Genomic DNA, 19,211 nt, shown 5'->3' on the forward strand with positions numbered 1-19,211 from the left:
AGATTCTGTGTAAATATTTACATGTTTATATACATTCTGTGTAAATATTTACATGTTCATACACATTCTGTAGAAATATTTACATGTTTACACAGATTGTGTGTAAATATTTACATGTTTATACTGATTCTGTGTTAATATTTACATGTTCACACAGATTCTTTGTAATTATTTTCATGTTTATACAGATTATGTGTAAATATTTACATGTTTTTACAGATTCTGGTAAATATTTACATGTTTATAGAGTTTCTGTGTAAATATTTACATGTTTATTCAGATTCTGTGTAAACATTTACAATTTCATACAGATTCAGTGTAAATATTAAATGTTCATACAGATCCTGTGTAAATATTTACAAGTATATACAGAGTCTGTGTAAACATTTACATGTTCATACAGATTCTGTGTAAATATTTACATGTTCATACAGATTCTGTGTAAATATTTACAGGTATATACAGATTCTGTGTAAATATTTACTGGTTTTTACAGATTCTGTGTAAATATTTACATGTTTACGCAGTTTCTGTGTAAATATTGACATGTTTATACAGATTCTGTGTCAATATTTACATGTTCATACAGATTCTGTGTAAATATATACATGTTTATACAGATTCTGTGTAAATATTGACATGTTTATACAGATTCTTTCTAAATATTTACATGTTTATACAGATTCTGTGTAAATATTTACATGTTTATACAGATTATGTGTAAATATTTACATGTTAATACAGATTCTGTGTAAATATTTACATGTTTATACAGATTCTGTGTAAATATTTACATGTTTATACTGATTCTGTCTAAATATTTACATGTTTATAAAGATTCGGTGTAAATATTTACATGCTCGAACAGATTCTGTGTAAATATTTACATGTTTATACAGATTCTGTGTAAATATTGACATGTTAATACAGAGTCTGTCTAAATATTTACATGTTTATACAGATTCTGTGTAAATATTTACATGTTTATACAGATTCTGTGTGAATATTTACATGTTTATACATATTCTGTGTAAATATTTACATTTTTATACAGATTCTTTGTAAATATTTACATATTTATTCAGATTATGTGTAAATATTTACATGTTTATAAAGATTCTGTGTAAATATTTACATGTTTATACAGATTCTGTGTAAATATTTACATGTTTATACAGATTCTGTGTAAATATTTACATGTTTATACTGATTCTGTCTAAATATTTACATGTTTATACAGATTCGGTGTAAATATTTACATGCTCGAACAGATTCTGTGTAAATATTTACATGTTTATACAGATTCTGTGTAAATATTGACATGTTTATACAGATTCTGTGTAAATATTTACAGGATTTAAAGATTTTGTGTAAATATTTACTGGTTTTTACAGATTCTGTGTAAATATTAACATGTTTATACAGATTCTTTGTAAATATTTTCATGTTTATACTGATTCTGTGTAAATATTGACATGTTTATACAGATTCTGTGTAATTATTGACATGTTTATACAGATACTGTGTAAATATTTACAGGTTTTTAAAGATTCTGTGTAAATATTTACTGGTTTTTACAGATTCTGTGTAAACATTTACATGTTTATACAGATTCTGTGTAAATATTGACATGTTAATACAGATTCAGTGTAAATATTGACATGTTTATACAGATTCTGTGTAAATATTGAGATGTTCATACAGATTCTGTGTAAATATTTACAGGATTTAAAGATTCTGTGTAAATATTTACTGGTTTTTACAGATTCTGTGTAAATATTTACATGTTTATACACATTCTGTGTAAATATTTACATGTTCACACATACTGTGAAAATATTTACATGTTTATACAGATTCTGTGTAAATATTTACATGTTTATACAGATTCTGTGTAAATATTTACATGTTTATACAGATTCTGTGTAAATGTTTACATGTTCATACACATTCTGTGTAAATATTTACAGGTTTATACAGATTCTGTGTAAATATTTACATGTTTATACAGATTCTGTGTAAATATTTACATGTTTATACAGATTCTGTGTAAATATTATCATGTTTAAGCAGATTCGGTGTAAATATTGACATGTTTATACAGATTCTGTGTAAATATTTACATGTCCATACATATTCTGTGTAAATATTGACATGTTCATACAGATTCTGTGTAAATATTTACATGTTTATACAGATTCTGTGTAAATATTGACATGTTTATACAGATTCTGTGTAAATATTGACATGTTTATACAGATTCTGTGTAAAAATTTACATTTTTATACAGATTCTGTGTAAATATTTGCATGTTCATACAGATTCTGTGTAAATATTTACATGTTCATACAGATTCTGTGTAAATATTTACAGGTTTATACAGATTCTGTGTAAATATTTACATGTTTATACAGATTCTGTGTAAATATTGACATGTTTATACAGATTCTGTGTAAATATTTTCATGTTTATGCAGATTCGGTGTAAATATTGACATGTTTATACAGATTCTGTGTAAATATTTACATGTTTATACAGATTCTGTGTAAAAATTTACATTTTTATACAGATTCTGTGTAAATATTTGCATGTTCATACAGATTCTGTGTAAATATTTACATGTTCATACAGATTCTGTGTAAATATTTACAGGTTTATACAGATTCTGTGTAAATATTTACATGTTTATACAGATTCTGTGTAAATATTGACATGTTTATACAGATTCTGTGTAAATATTTTCATGTTTATGCAGATTCGGTGTAAATATTGACATGTTTATACAGATTCTGTGTAAATATTTAAATGTTTATAGAGATTCTGTGTGAATATTTACATTTTTATACAGATTCTGTGTAAATATTTACATGTTTATACAGATTCTGTGTAAATATTTACATATTTATACCGATTCTGTGTAAATATTTACATGTTTATAAAGATTCTGTTTAAATATTAACATGTTTATACAGATTCTGTGTAAATGTTTTCATGTTCATACACATTCTGTGTAAATATTGACATGTTTATACAGATTCTTTGTAAATATTGACATGTTTATACAGATTCTGTGTAAATATTTACAGGATTTAAAGATTCTGTGTAAATATTTGCTGGTTTTTACAGATTCTGTGTAAATATTTACATGTTTATATACATTCTGTGTAAATATTTACATGTTCATACACATTCTGTAGAAATATTTACATGTTTACACAGATTGTGTGTAAATATTTACATGTTTATACTGATTCTGTGTTAATATTTACATGTTCACACAGATTCTTTGTAATTATTTTCATGTTTATACAGATTCTGTGTAAATATTTACATGTTTTTACAGATTCTGGTAAATATTTACATGTTTATAGAGTTTCTGTGTAAATATTTACATGTTTATTCAGATTCTGTGTAAACATGTACAATTTCATACAGATTCAGTGTAAATATTTACATGTTCATTCTGATCCTGTGTAAATATTTACAAGTATATACAGAGTCTGTGTAAACATTTACATGTTCATACAGATTCTGTGTAAATATTTACACGTTCATACAGATTCTCTGTAAATATTTACATGTTCATACAGATTCTGTGTAAATATTTACATGTTCATACAGATTCTGTGTAAATATTTACAGGTATATACAGATTCTGTGTAAATATTTACTGGTTTTTACAGATTCTGTGTAAATATTTACATGTTTACGCAGATTCTGTGTAAATATTGACATGTTTATACAGATTCTGTGTCAATATTTACATGTTCATACAGATTCTGTGTAAATATTTACATGTTTATACAGATTCTGTGTAAATATTGACATGTTTATACAGATTCTTTCTAAATATTTACATGTTTATACAGATTCTGTGTAAATATTTACATGTTTATACAGATTATGTGTAAATATTTACATGTTTATAGAGATTCTGTGTGAATATTTACATTTTTATACAGATTCTGTGTAAATATTTACATGTTTATACAGATTCTGTGTAAATATTTACATATTTATACCGATTCTGTGTAAATATTTACATGTTTATAAAGATTCTGTTTAAATATTAACATGTTTATACAGATTCTGTGTAAATATTTTCATGTTCATACACATTCTTTGTAAATATTGACATGTTTATACAGATTCTTTGTTAAATATTGACATGTTTATACAGATTCTGTGTAAATATTTACAGGATTTAAAGATTCTGTGTAAATATTTGCTGGTTTTTACAGATTCTGTGTAAATATTTGCATGTTTATATACATCCTGTGTAAATATTTACATGTTCATACACATTCTGTAGAAATATTTACATGTTTACACAGATTGTGTGTAAATATTTACATGTTTATACTGATTCTGTGTTAATATTTACATGTTCACACAGATTCTTTGTAATTATTTTCATGTTTATACAGATTCTGTGTAAATATTTACATGTTTTTACAGATTCTGGTAAATATTTACATGTTTATAGAGTTTCTGTGTAAATATTTACATGTTTATTCAGATTCTGTGTAAACATTTACAATTTCATACAGATTCAGTGTAAATATTTACATGTTCATACTGATCCTGTGTAAATATTTACAAGTATATACAGAGTCTGTGTAAACATTTACATGTTCATACAGATTCTGTGTAAATATTTACACGTTCATACAGATTCTCTGTAAATATTTACATGTTCATAGAGATTCTGTGTAAATATTTACATGTTCATACAGATTCTGTGTAAATATTTACAGGTATATACAGATTCTGTGTAAATATTTACTGGTTTTTACAGATTCTGTGTAAATATTTACATGTTTACGCAGATTCTGTGTAAATATTGACATGTTTATACAGATTCTGTGTCAATATTTACATGTTCATACAGATTCTGTGTAAATATTTACATGTTTATACAGATTCTGTGTAAATATTGACATGTTTATACAGATTCTTTCTAAATATTTACATGTTTATACAGATTCTGTGTAAATATTTACATGTTTATACAGATTATGTGTAAATATTTACATGTTAATACAGATTCTGTGTAAATATTTACATGTTTATACAGATTCTGTGTAAATATTTACATGTTTATACTGATTCTGTCTAAATATTTACATGTTTATAAAGATTCGGTGTAAATATTTACATGCTCGAACAGATTCTGTGTAAATATTTACATGTTTATACAGATTCTGTGTAAATATTGACATGTTAATACAGAGTCTGTCTAAATATTTACATGTTTATACAGATTCTGTGTAAATATTTACATGTTTATACAGATTCTGTGTGAATATTTACATGTTTATACATATTCTGTGTAAATATTTACATTTTTATACAGATTCTTTGTAAATATTTACATATTTATACAGATTATGTGTAAATATTTACATGTTTATAAAGATTCTGTGTAAATATTTACATGTTCATAAAAATTCTGTGTAAATATTAACGTGTTTATACAGATTCTGTGTAAATATTTTCATGTTTATACTGATTCTGTGAAAATATTGACATGTTTATACAGATTCTGTGTAATTATTGACATGTTTATACAGATACTGTGTAAATATTTACAGGTTTTTAAAGATTCTTTGTAAATATTTACTGGTTTTTACAGATTCTGTGTAAATATTTACATGTTTATACAGATTCTGTGTAAATATTGAGATGTTTATACAGATTCTTTGTTAATATTTACATGTTTATAGAGATTCTGTTTGAATATTTACATGTCTATACAGATTCTGTGTAAATATTTACATGTTTATACAGATTGTGTGTAAATATTTACATGTTTATACAGATTCTGTGTAAATATTTACATGTTTATACTGATTCTGTCTAAATATTTACATGTTTATACAGATTCGGTGTAAATATTTACATGCTCGAACAGATTCTGTGTAAATATTTACATGTTTATACAGATTCTGTGTAAATATTGACATGTTTATACAGATTCTGTGTAAATATTTACAGGATTTAAAGATTTTGTGTAAATATTTACTGGTTTTTACAGATTCTGTGTAAATATTTACATGTTTATACACATTCTGTGTAAATATTTACATGTTCACACATACTGTGTATATATTTACATGTTTATAGAGATTCTGTGTAAATATTTACATGTTTATACAGATTCTGTGTAAATATTTACATGTTTATACAGATTCTGTGTAAAAATTTACATGTTTATACAGATTCTGTGTAAATATTTACATGTTCATACAGATTCTGTGTAAATATTTACATGTTCATACAGATTCTGTGTAAATATTTACAGGTTTATACAGATTCTGTGTAAATATTTGCATGTTTATACAGATTCTGTGTAAATATTTACATGTTTATACAGATTCTGTGTAAATATTTTCATGTTTATGCAGATTCGGTGTAAATATTGACATGTTTATACACATTCTGTGTAAATATTTACATGTTCATACAGATTCTGTGTAAATATTGACATGTTCATACAGATTCTCTGTAAATATTTACATGTTTATACAGATTCTGTGTAAATATTGACATGTTTATACAGATTCTGTGTAAATATTTACATGTTTATACAGATTCTGTGTAAATATTGACATGTTTATACAGATTCTGTGTAAATATTTACATGTTTATAGAGATTCTGTGTGAATATTTACATTTTTATACAGATTCTGTGTAAATATTTACATGTTTATACAGATTCTGTGTAAATATTTACATATTTATACCGATTCTGTGTAAATATTTACATGTTTATTAAGATTCTGTTTAAATATTAACATGTTTATACAGATTGTGTGTAAATGTTTTCATGTTCATACACATTCTGTGTAAATATTGACATGTTTATACAGATTCTTTGTAAATATTGACATGTTTATACAGATTCTGTGTAAATATTTACAGGATTTAAAGATTCTGTGTAAATATTTGCTGGTTTTTACAGATTCTGTGTAAATATTTACATGTTTATATACATTCTGTGTAAATATTTACATGTTCATACACATTCTGTAGAAATATTTACATGTTTACACAGATTGTGTGTAAATATTTACATGTTTATACTGATTCTGTGTTAATATTTACATGTTCACACAGATTCTTTGTAATTATTTTCATGTTTATACAGATTATGTGTAAATATTTACATGTTTTTACAGATTCTGGTAAATATTTACATGTTTATAGAGTTTCTGTGTAAATATTTACATGTTTATTCAGATTCTGTGTAAACATTTACAATTTCATACAGATTCAGTGTAAATATTAAATGTTCATACAGATCCTGTGTAAATATTTACAAGTATATACAGAGTCTGTGTAAACATTTACAAGTTCATACAGATTCTGTGTAAATATTTACGTTTATACTGATTCTGTCTAAATATTTACATGTTTATACAGATTCAGTGTAAATATTTACATGCTCGAACAGATTCTGTGTAAATATTTACATGTTCATACAGATTCTGTGTAAATATTTACATGTTCATACAGATTCTGTGTAAATATTTACAGGTATATACAGATTCTGTGTAAATATTTACTGGTTTTTACAGATTCTGTGTAAATATTTACATGTTTACGCAGTTTCTGTGTAAATATTGACATGTTTATACAGATTCTGTGTCAATATTTACATGTTCATACAGATTCTGTGTAAATATATACATGTTTATACAGATTCTGTGTAAATATTGACATGTTTATACAGATTCTTTCTAAATATTTACATGTTTATACAGATTCTGTGTAAATATTTACATGTTTATACAGATTATGTGTAAATATTTACATGTTAATACAGATTCTGTGTAAATATTTACATGTTTATACAGATTCTGTGTAAATATTTACATGTTTATACTGATTCTGTCTAAATATTTACATGTTTATAAAGATTCGGTGTAAATATTTACATGCTCGAACAGATTCTGTGTAAATATTTACATGTTTATACAGATTCTGTGTAAATATTGACATGTTAATACAGAGTCTGTCTAAATATTTACATGTTTATACAGATTCTGTGTAAATATTTACATGTTTATACAGATTCTGTGTGAATATTTACATGTTTATACATATTCTGTGTAAATATTTACATTTTTATACAGATTCTTTGTAAATATTTACATATTTATTCAGATTATGTGTAAATATTTACATGTTTATAAAGATTCTGTGTAAATATTTACATGTTTATACAGATTCTGTGTAAATATTTACATGTTTATACAGATTCTGTGTAAATATTTACATGTTTATACTGATTCTGTCTAAATATTTACATGTTTATACAGATTCGGTGTAAATATTTACATGCTCGAACAGATTCTGTGTAAATATTTACATGTTTATACAGATTCTGTGTAAATATTGACATGTTTATACAGATTCTGTGTAAATATTTACAGGATTTAAAGATTTTGTGTAAATATTTACTGGTTTTTACAGATTCTGTGTAAATATTAACATGTTTATACAGATTCTTTGTAAATATTTTCATGTTTATACTGATTCTGTGTAAATATTGACATGTTTATACAGATTCTGTGTAATTATTGACATGTTTATACAGATACTGTGTAAATATTTACAGGTTTTTAAAGATTCTGTGTAAATATTTACTGGTTTTTACAGATTCTGTGTAAACATTTACATGTTTATACAGATTCTGTGTAAATATTGACATGTTAATACAGATTCAGTGTAAATATTGACATGTTTATACAGATTCTGTGTAAATATTGAGATGTTCATACAGATTCTGTGTAAATATTTACAGGATTTAAAGATTCTGTGTAAATATTTACTGGTTTTTACAGATTCTGTGTAAATATTTACATGTTTATACACATTCTGTGTAAATATTTACATGTTCACACATACTGTGAAAATATTTACATGTTTATACAGATTCTGTGTAAATATTTACATGTTTATACAGATTCTGTGTAAATATTTACATGTTTATACAGATTCTGTGTAAATGTTTACATGTTCATACACATTCTGTGTAAATATTTACAGGTTTATACAGATTCTGTGTAAATATTTACATGTTTATACAGATTCTGTGTAAATATTTACATGTTTATACAGATTCTGTGTAAATATTATCATGTTTAAGCAGATTCGGTGTAAATATTGACATGTTTATACAGATTCTGTGTAAATATTTACATGTCCATACATATTCTGTGTAAATATTGACATGTTCATACAGATTCTGTGTAAATATTTACATGTTTATACAGATTCTGTGTAAATATTGACATGTTTATACAGATTCTGTGTAAATATTGACATGTTTATACAGATTCTGTGTAAATATTGACATGTTTATACAGATTCTGTGTAAATATTTACATGTTTATAGAGATTCTGTGTGAATATTTACATTTTTATACAGATTCTGTGTAAATATTTACATGTTTATACAGATTCTGTGTAAATATTTACATATTTATACCGATTCTGTGTAAATATTTACATGTTTATAAAGATTCTGTTTAAATATTAACATGTTTATACAGATTCTGTGTAAATGTTTTCATGTTCATACACATTCTGTGTAAATATTGACATGTTTATACAGATTCTTTGTAAATATTGACATGTTTATACAGATTCTGTGTAAATATTTACAGGATTTAAAGATTCTGTGTAAATATTTGCTGGTTTTTACAGATTCTGTGTAAATATTTACATGTTTATATACATTCTGTGTAAATATTTACATGTTCATACACATTCTGTAGAAATATTTACATGTTTACACAGATTGTGTGTAAATATTTACATGTTTATACTGATTCTGTGTAAATATTTACATGTTCACACAGATTCTTTGTAATTATTTTCATGTTTATACAGATTCTGTGTAAATATTTACATGTTTTTACAGATTCTGGTAAATATTTACATGTTTATAGAGTTTCTGTGTAAATATTTACATGTTTATTCAGATTCTGTGTAAACATGTACAATTTCATACAGATTCAGTGTAAATATTTACATGTTCATTCTGATCCTGTGTAAATATTTACAAGTATATACAGATTCTGTGTAAATATTTACATGTTCATACAGATTCTGTGTAAATATTTACAGGTATATACAGATTCTGTGTAAATATTTACTGGTTTTTACAGATTCTGTGTAAATATTTACATGCTTACGCAGATTCTGTGTAAATATTGACATGTTTATACAGATTCTGTGTCCATATTTACATGTTCATACAGATTCTGTGTAAATATTTACATGTTTATACAGATTCTGTGTAAATATTGACATGTTTATACAGATTCTTTCTAAATATTTACATGTTTATACAGATTCTGTGTAAATATTTACATGTTTATACAGATTATGTGTAAATATTTACATGTTTATACAGATTCTGTGTAAATATTTACATGTTTATACAGATTCTGTGTAAATATTTACATGTTTATACTGATTCTGTGTAAACATTTACATGTTTATACTGATTCTGTCTAAATATTTACATGTATATAAAGATTCGGTGTAAATATTTACATGCTGGAACAGATTCTGTGTAAATATTTACATGTTTATACAGATTCTGTATAAATATTTACATGTTTATACAGATTCTGTGTAAATATTTAGATGTTTATACAGATTCTGTGTGAATATTTACATGTTTATACATATTCTGTGTAAATATTTACATTTTTATACAGATTCATTGTAAATATTTACATATTTATACAGATTCTGTGTAAATATTTACATGTTTATAAAGATTCTGTGTAAATATTTACATATTTATACTGATTCTGTGTAAATATTTACATGTTTATAAAGATTCTGTTTAAATATTTACATGTTTATACAGATTCTGTGTAAATATTTTCATGTTCATACACATTCTGTGTAAATATTGACACGTTTATACAGATTCTTTGTAAATATTGACATGTTTATACAGATTCTGTGTAAATATTTACAGGATTTAAAGATTCTGTGTAAATATTTGCTGGTTTTTACAGATTCTGTGTAAATATTTACATGTTTATATACATTCTGTGTAAATATTTACATGTTCATACACATTCTGTAGAAATATTTACATGTTTACACAGATTGTGTGTAAATATTTACATGTTTATACTGATTCTGTGTTAATATTTACATGTTCTCACAGATTCTTTGTAATTATTTTCATGTTTATACAGATTCTGTGTAAATATTTACATGTTTTTACAGATTCTGGTAAATATTTACATGTTTATAGAGTTTCTGTGTAAATATTTACATGTTTATTCAGATTCTGTGTAAACATTTACAATTTCATACAGATTCAGTGTAAATATTTACATGTTCATACTGATCCTGTGTAAATATATACAAGTATATACATAGTCTGTGTAAACATTTACATGTTCATACAGATTCTGTGTAAATATTTACACGTTCATACAGATTCTCTGTAAATATTTACATGTTCATAGAGATTCTGTGTAAATATTTACATGTTCATACAGATTCTGTGTAAATATTTACAGGTATATACAGATTCTGTGTAAATATTTACTGGTTTTTACAGATTCTGTGTAAATATTTACATGTTTACGCAGATTCTGTGTAAATATTGACATGTTTATACAGATTCTGTGTCAATATTTACATGTTCATACAGATTCTGTGTAAATATTTACATGTTTATACAGATTCTGTGTAAATATTGACATGTTTATACGGATTCTTTCTAAATATTTACATGTTTATACAGATTCTGTGTAAATATTTACATGTTTATACAGATTATGTGTAAATATTTACATGTTAATACAGATTCTGTGTAAATATTTACATGTTTATACAGATTCTGTGTAAATATTTACATGTTTATACTGATTCTGTCTAAATATTTACATGTTTATAAAGATTCGGTGTAAATATTTACATGCCCGAACAGATTCTGAGTAAATATTTACATGTTTATACAGATTCTGTGTAAATATTGACATGCTAATACAGAGTCTGTGTAAATATTTACATCTTTATACAGATTCTGTGTAAATATTTACATTTTTATACAGATTCTTTGTAAATATTTACATATTTATAGAGATTCTGTGTAAATATTTACATGTTTATAAAGATTCTGTGTAAATATTTACATGTTTATAAAAATTCTGTGTAAATATTAACATGTTTATACAGATTCTGTGCAAATATTTTCATGTTTATACTGATTCTGTGTAAATATTGACATGTTTATACAGATTCTGTGTAATTATTGACATGTTTATACAGATACTGTGTAAATATTTACAGGTTTTTAAAGATTCTGTGTAAATATTTACTGGTTTTTACAGATTCTGTGTAAATATTTACATGTTTATACAGATTCTGTGTAAATATTGACATGTGAATACAGATTCAGTGTAAATATTTACATGTTTATAGAGATTCTGTGTGAATATTTACATGTTTATACAGATTCTGTGTAAATATTTACATGTTTATACAGATTCTGTGTAAATATTTACATGTTTATACAGATTCTGTGTAAATATTTACATGTTTATACTGCTTCTGTCTAAATATTTACATGTTTATACAGATTCAGTGTAAATATTTACATGCTCGAACAGATTCTGTGTAAATATTTATATGTTTATACAGATTCTGTGTAAATATTGACATGTTTATACAGATTCTGTGTAAATATTTACAGGATTTAAAGATTCTGTGTAAATATTTACTGGTTTTTACAGATTCTGTGTAAATATTTACATGTTTATACACATTCTGTGTAAATATTTACATGTTCACACATACTGTGTAAATATTTACATGTTTATACAGATTCTGTGTAAATATTTACATGTTTATACAGATTCTGTGTAAATATTTACATGTTTATACAGATTCTGTGTAAATATTTACATTTTTATACAGACTCTGTGTAAATATTTACAGGTTTTTACAGATTCTTTGTAAATCTTTACATGATCATACAGATTCTGTGTACATATTTACATCTTTATACTGATTCTTTGTAAATATTTACATTTCCATACAGATTCTTTGTAAAAATTAAGATGTTCATACAGATTCTCTGTAAATATTTACATGTTTGTACAGATTCTGTGTAAATATTTACATGTTCATACAGATTCTGTGTAAACATTTACATGTTTATACACATTCTGTGTAAATATTTACATGTTCATATAGATTCTGTGTAAATGTTTACATGTTTATAAAGATTCTTTGTAAATATTGACATGTTTATACAGATTCTGTGTAAATATTTACATGTTTATACAGATTCTGTGTAAATATTTACATGTTTATACAGATTCTGTGTGAATATTGACATGTTTATACATATTCTGTGTAAATATTTACATTTTTATACAGATTCTTTGTAAATATTTACATATTTATACCGATTCTGTGTAAATATTTACATGTTTATAAAGATTCTGTGTAAATATTTACATGTTTATAAAAATTCTGTGTAAATATTAACATGTTTATACAGATCCTGTGTAAATATTTTCATGTTTATACTGATTCTGTGTAAATATTGACATGTTTATACAGATTCTGTGTAAATATTGACATGTTTATACAGATTCTGTGTAAATATTTACATGTTTATAGAGATTCTGTGTGAATATTTACATGTTTATACAGATTCTGTGTAAATATTTACATGTTTATACAGATTCTGTGTAAATATTTACATGATTATACAGATTCTGTGAAAATATTTACATGTTTATACTGCTTCTGTCTAAATATTTACATGTTTATACAGATTCGGTGTAATTATTTACATGCTAGAACAGATTCTGTGTAAATGTTTACATGTTTATACAGGTTCTGTGTAAATATTGACATGTTTATACAGATTCTGTGTAAATATTTACAGGATTTAAAGATCCTGTGTAAATATTTACTGGTTTTTACAGATTCTGTGTAAATATTTACATGTTCATACAGATTCTGTGTAAATATTTACATGTTTATACAGATTCTGTGTAAATATTTACATGTTTATACAGATTCTGTGTAAATATTGACGTTTATACAGATTCTTTTTAAATATTTACCTGTTTATACAGATTCTGTTTAAATATTTACATGTTTATACAGATAATGTGTAAACATTTACAGGTATATACAGATTCTGTGTAAAGATTTACATGTTCATACAGATTCTGTGTAAATATTTACATGTTTATACAGATTAAGTGTCAATATATACATGTTTATACAGATTCTGTGTAAATATTTACATGTTTATTCAGATTCTGTGTAAATATTTACATGTTCATACAGATTCTGGTAAATATTAACATGTTTATACAGTTTCTGTGTAAATATTTTCATGTTTATACAGACTGTGTGTAAACATTTACAATTTTATACAGATTCAGTGTAAATATTTACATGTTCATACAGATCCTGTGTAAATATTTACAGGTATAAACAGATACTGTGTAAATATTTACAGGTTTTTACAGATTCTGTGTAAATATTGACATGTTTATACAGATTCTGTGTAAATATTTACATGTTTATACAGATTCTGTGTAAATATTTACATGTTTATAAAGATTCTGCGTAAATATTTACATGTTTATACACATTCTGTGTAAATATTTTCATGTTTATACACATTCTGTGTAAATATTAACATGTTCATACAGATTCTGTGTAAATATTTACATGGTTATACAGATTCTGTGTAAATATTTACATGTTCATACAGATTCTGTGTAAACATTAACATGTTTATACACATTCTGTGTAAATATTTACATGTTCATATAGATTCTGTGTAAATATTTACATGTTTGCACAGATTCTGTGTAAATATTTACATGTTTATACAGATTCTGTGTAAATATTTACATGTCTATACAGATTCTGTGTAAATATTTACGTTTACACAAATTCTGTCTAAATATTTACATGTTTATAAAGATTCGGTGTAAATATTTACATGCTCCTACAGATTCTGTGTAAATATTTACATCTTTATTCAGATTCTGTGTAAATATTTACATGTTTATACACATTCTGTGTAAATGTTGACATGTTTATACAGATTCTGTGTAAATATTTACATGTTTATAGAGATTCTGTGTGAATATTTACATGTTTATACAGATTCTGTGTAAATATTTACATTTCCATACAGATTCTTTGTAATTATTTACATGTTCATACAGATTCTGTGTAAATATTTACAGGTATATACAGATTCTGTGTAAATATTTACTGGTTTTTACAGATTCTGTGTAAACATTTACATGTTTACGCAGATTCTGTGTAAATATTGACATGTTTATACAGCTTCTGTGTAAATATTTACATGTTTATACAGATTCTGTGTAAATATTGACATGTTTATAGAGATTCTGTGTGAATATCTACATTTTTATACAGATTCTGTGTAAATATTTACATGTTTACGCAGATTCTGTGTAAATATTGACATGTTTATACAGCTTCTGTGTAAATATTTACATGTTTATACAGATTATGTGTAAATATTTACATGTTTATAGAGATTCTGTGTGAATATTTACATTTTTATACAGATTCTGTGTAAATATTTACATGTTTATACAGATTCTGTGTAAATATTTACATATTTATACAGATTCTGTGTAAATATTTACAAGTTTATAAAGATTCTGTGTAAATATTAACATGTTTATACAGATTCTGTGTAAATATTTTCATGTTCATAAACATTCTGTGTAAATATTGACATGTTTATACAGATTCTTTGTAAATATTGACATGTTTATACAGATTCTGTGTAAATATTTACAGGATTTAAAGATTCTGTGTAAATATTTACAGGTTTTTACAGATTCTGTGTAAATATTGACATGTTTATACACATTCTGTGTAAATATTTACATGTTCACACATACTGTGTAAATATTTACATATTTATACAGATTCTGTGTAAATATTTACATGTTTATACAGATTCTGTGTAAATATTTACATGTTTATACAGATTCTGTGTAAATATTTACATTTTTATACAGACTCTGTGTAAATATTTACAGGTTTTTACAGATTCTGTGTAAATCTTTACATGATCATACAGATTCTGTGTACATATTTACATCTTTATACTGATTCTTTGTAAATATTTACATTTCCATACAGATTCTTTGTAAAAATTAAGATGTTCATACAGATTCTCTGTACATATTTACATGTTTGTACAGATTCTGTGTAAATATTTACATGTTCATACAGATTCTGTGTAAACATTTACATGTTTATACACATTCTGTGTAAATATTTACATGTTCATATAGATTCTGTGTAAATGTTTACATGTTTATAAAGATTCTTTGTAAATATTGACATGTTTATACAGATTCTGTGTAAATATTTACATGTTTATACAGATTCTGTGTAAATATTGACATGTTTATACAGATACTGTGTAAATATTTACAGGTTTTTAAAGATTCTGTGTAAATATTTACGGGTTTTTACAGATTCTGTGTAAATATTTACATGTTTATACACATTCAGTGTAAATATTTACATGCTCGAACAGATTCTGTGTAAATATTTACATGTTTATACAGATTCTGTGTAAATATTGACATGTTAATACAGAGTCTGTGTAAATATTTACATGTTTATACAGATTCTGTGTAAATATTTACATGTTTATACAGATTCTGTGTGAATATTGACATGTTTATACATATTCTGTGTAAATATTTACATTTTTATACAGATTCTTTGTAAATATTTACATATTTATACCGATTCTGTGTAAATATTTACATGTTTATAAAGATTCTGTGTAAATATTTACATGTTTATAAAAATTCTGTGTAAATATTAACATGTTTATACAGATCCTGTGTAAATATTTTCATGTTTATACTGATTCTGTGTAAATATTGACATGTTTATACAGATTCTGTGTAATTATTGACATGCTTATACAGATACTGTGTAAATATTTATAGGTTTTTAAAGATTCTGTGTAAATATTTACTGGTTTTTACAGATTCTGTGTAAATATTTACATGTTTATACAGATTCTGTGTAAATATTGACATGTTTATACAGATTCTGTGTAAATATTTACATGTTTATAGAGATTCTGTGTGAATATTTACATGTTTATACAGATTCTGTGTAAATATTTACATGTTTATACAGATTCTGTGTAAATATTTACATGATTATACAGATTCTGTGTAAATATTTACATGTTTATACTGCTTCTGTCTAAATATTTACATGTTTATACAGATTCGGTGTAATTATTTACATGCTCGAACAGATTCTGTGTAAATATTTACATGTTTATACAGGTTCTGTGTAAATATTGACATGTTTATACAGATTCTGTATAAATATTTACAGGATTTAAAGATCCTGTGTAAATATTTACTGGTTTTTACAGATTCTGTGTAAATATTTACATGTTCATACAGATTCTGTGTAAATATTTACATGTTTATACAGATTCTGTGTAAATATTTACATGTTTATACAGATTCTGTGTAAATATTGACGTTTATACAGATTCTTTTTAAAAATTTACCTGTTTATACAGATTCTGTGTAAATATTTACATGTTTATACAGATAATGTGTAAATATTTACAGGTATATACAGATTCTGTGTAAAGATTTACATGTTCATACAGATTCTGTGTAAATATTCACATGTTTATACAGATTAAGTGTCAATATATACATGTTTATACAGATTCTGTGTAAATATTTACATGTTTATTCAGATTCTGTGTAAATATTTACATGTTCATACAGATTCTGGTAAATATTAACATGTTTATACAGTTTCTGTGTAAATATTTTCATGTTTATACAGACTGTGTGTAAACATTTACAATTTTATACAGATTCAGTGTAAATATTTACATGTTCATACAGATCCTGTGTAAATATTTACAGGTATAAACAGATACTGTGTAAATATTTACAGGTTTTTACAGATTCTGTGTAAATATTGACATGTTTATACAGATTCTGTGTAAATATTTACATGTTTATACAGATTCTGTGTAAATATTTACATGTTTATAAAGATTCTGCGTAAATATTTACATGTTTATACACATTCTGTGTAAATATTTTCATGTTTATACACATTCTGTGTAAATATTAACATGTTCATACAGATTCTGTGTAAATATTTACATGGTTATACAGATTCTGTGTAAATATTTACATGGTCATACAGATTCTGTGTAAACATTAACATGTTTATACACATTCTGTGTAAATATTTACATGTTCATATAGATTCTGTGTAAATATTTACATGTTTGCACAGATTCTGTGTAAATATTTATATGTTTATACAGATTCTGTGTAAATATTTACATGTCTATACAGATTCTGTGTAAATATTTACGTTTACACAAATTCTGTCTAAATATTTACATGTTTATAAGAATTCGGTGTAAATATTTACATGCTCCTACAGATTCTGTGTAAATATTTACATCTTTATTCAGATTCTGTGTAAATATTTACATGTTTATACACATTCTGTGTAAATATTGACATGTTTATACAGATTCTGTGTAAATATTTATATGTTTATAGAGATTCTGTGTGAATATTTACATGTTTATACAGAATCTGTGTAAATATTTACATTTCCATACAGATTCTTTGTAATTATTTACATGTTCATACAGATTCTGTGTAAATATTTACAGGTATATAGAGATTCTGTGTAAATATTTACTGGTTTTTACAGATTCTGTGTAAATATTTACATGTTTACGCAGATTCTGTGTAAATATTGACATGTTTATACAGCTTCTGTGTAAATATTTACATGTTTATACAGATTCTGTGTAAATATTGACATGTTTATAGAGATTCTGTGTGAATATCTACATTTTTATACAGATTCTGTGTAAATATTTACATGTTTACGCAGATTCTGTGTAAATATTGACATGTTTATACAGCTTCTGTGTAAATATTTACATGTTTATACAGATTCTGTGTGAATATTTACATGTTTATACATATTCTGTGTAAATATTTACATTTTTATACAGATTCTTTGTAAATATTTACATATTTATACAGATTCTGTGTAAATATTTACATGTTTATAAAGATTCTGTGTAAATATTTACATGTTTATAAAAA

The sequence above is a fragment of the Pan troglodytes genome, chromosome 22 (assembly GCF_028858775.2).
Source record: "Pan troglodytes isolate AG18354 chromosome 22, NHGRI_mPanTro3-v2.0_pri, whole genome shotgun sequence".
NCBI classification, from domain to species: Eukaryota; Metazoa; Chordata; class Mammalia; order Primates; family Hominidae; genus Pan; species Pan troglodytes.